We start from the raw sequence: 2,410 nt of genomic DNA on the forward strand, positions 1-2,410 counted from the left end.
TGTGCTCGATCGAAAAAAATGTTGGCTGGTGCCCCAATCAGCCAAAAGCAGCAGTATTTATTCCCTAAGCCTAGCATGCAGTCCCCTCCCCTGTTTCTCCACTGATTGGATACTCCAGAGGTTACAGCCTATCCAGATAGTCTAGCTAATTCAAATTTCCCATCAAAGGTTCCTGCTTTTGATTGCGCTTAACATTTCAGTGACCCTGGCCGTTACTTACTTAAACTTGTTTCTACCTATTTGGTGCCAGTTCTAGGCTGTGTCAGAGGCTCTCTCCTTTCCCTGCCTGCAAGACCAGTTTGAGTTGTCCTGCAGCCCTTTCCTGTGCCATCTTGTGTGAAAGCTGAACTTAATTTTATTCTTACTGTATCTTTTAAAATCAAGCTATATGGCTGCTTTTCACACATCATAATCAAATATTACACTTGCTTTACTAGAGAGATGTAATAAGAGAGAATGTATAGCATAGTCTATCTTCTAAACTAATATTTCCAGATATGGAATGTTTAATAATGGTTAGGGGTTATGTTGTGATAGATGATATTATCCAAAAGCATACCAATTTTCTCCCTTTCAGTATTATTTCTAATACCTTATTTCCTTCTCTGTTGCATACATATTCAAAACTGCCTAAAATTTGTACATATATATTGTTGGGAAAACACAAATGAAAACAAAACCACTGTCCAACCCAGAAAACCTATTCGTAAAGGTAGAATAGAAGGGGCAAAAAAACCCCCCAAACTATTATTGAATAATCATTGAACACTGAAACATCACAGGCAATCCATAAAGAGATTAAAAGACAGAAAGAGAGCTCACCCTTAAGGGGATTCAACCAGTTACATCCAAGATATTTCAGGAGATTTAAAATCTGGGGCTAGAGTTCCCCCAAGTCCTCCCCTTCCCAGAAATTATGCTAATTCTTTCCCAGGATACTGGAAGATAGGGGTGATTTCCTTGATTAAATTACAAAGAAACTGAGACCTTCTTGTCTGGTAAAATTTGTAAGAGCCTCTTACAACCTTTTACATCTTAAATTTGCATACATTTTAAAAGGACTAATTAAGTTCAATTACAGATTTTCTAATGTAAATGCAAAGAAAGATAGGAGGTAAAGGAAGTCCTCTTCCCTTATGTTCAATAGGGAGAATTAAGCCCTTTTGTCCCTGCCCTTACGATATATACACTCCTGGAGTTTCTACATTCTGCCTTCTCTATAATCTCATCTCTTCTGAATTGTTTGTGTCTTTCTGTAAACTTTTTTTCTGTTCATAATACTTTCAGTGTAAGAAAGAAATTAAGACAAAACACAACCTTTACTTTTTCAGTTGCATTTGGAAAGCAAATTAGACGTCCTCAGGACCATCCACTGTGGGACAGAATGAGAGTGTTTGTAGCATGAGGCAAGTCACTCCATGCCTGGGCCTTGAATAAATAATACTCTTCGCCCTCCTATGCTGAGACCATAAGAACTTGCAGGCATGGGGAGTTCTGCAAAGAGACTGCGTGTTATTTTGTTTCTGTTGGAAACTCAGATAAGGGTACTGACTGAAAGAAGACAGTCATTTGAAAAAAGAAAACCTGCCTATTTAGCAGGGCAATGCTGGATCAGCAAGAGAGGAAAAGTGACAGGGCTCACAGGTCTCTGACGAGCACTAGGCCCCATCGGAGCGTGCCAGGGCGGGCAGATATTGGGGGGGTGGGGGGGTGGAGGGAGTTACCGTTATTCTCTTGTTTTACTTCCAGCCAAACTTCAAATACTACATCAAAATGGGGTCTTTTTTCCTATATAGGTCTCTGCTTCGCCTCTAGTTGTGCGCTATAGAAATGGATAGCATATTACTGTGTGATGGCAACGCAATACTGTAAGTATTCTTCCTGGAAGCCCCTCTTATGACATCACCAGCTGCAGGCTACTCCTTAATATCGTTTTTCAAACTGCCTGATCATAACTTGCATCTAGGGCACTTTCTTTTAGAAGACACATTACTATACCTCTACTCTGGAGAACACTGATGCAGTGGGTTTGGGTAGAGCCCACCAATTTATAGTCTAAAAAAATCTAAAACATATTAAATACAATAGTTTAATCAGACACCCCAGGTGGGTGTGTTGATCAGGTAAACTTAGGAAACAATTTTAATTACTGCTTCACATCTTCTGCCTCAAGGATCTGATGATTTAATTAACCTCTCAAAGCTTATGGTTGAAGTGTACCTTGCAGAGAGATTTCGAAGAAATAAGGAGGACAGTTTGATTTTTGAAAAGGTGGTCACGGGCTGGAGTGTGAAAAGATAATTAAAGAGAGACAAGAGAAGTACTTCACTGGAGAAAAAGGGACGAGGTAGGAGTGAGCTGGGAGATGAAGCCGGGAGATAATGGCCTCCTTATCGGTCTCCCAACCTTA

The 2,410-nt window shown here is 40.0% G+C and overlaps 1 long non-coding RNA gene across 1 annotated transcript; it reads right to left on the reverse strand.

The window, feature by feature from the left end:
* Positions 1-1,318: 1,318 nt before the first annotated feature.
* Positions 1,319-1,862, reverse strand: LOC143686306 (uncharacterized). Its single transcript, XR_013177020.1, has 2 exons — positions 1,725-1,862; positions 1,319-1,494 (listed from the first exon to the last, which is right to left on the reverse strand). It is a non-coding gene; the product is annotated as an uncharacterized LOC143686306 (long non-coding RNA).
* Between the last annotated feature and the right edge of the window lie 548 nt (positions 1,863-2,410).

The sequence above is a fragment of the Tamandua tetradactyla genome, chromosome 1, assembly GCF_023851605.1.
Source record: "Tamandua tetradactyla isolate mTamTet1 chromosome 1, mTamTet1.pri, whole genome shotgun sequence".
Classification (NCBI taxonomy): domain Eukaryota; kingdom Metazoa; phylum Chordata; class Mammalia; order Pilosa; family Myrmecophagidae; genus Tamandua; species Tamandua tetradactyla.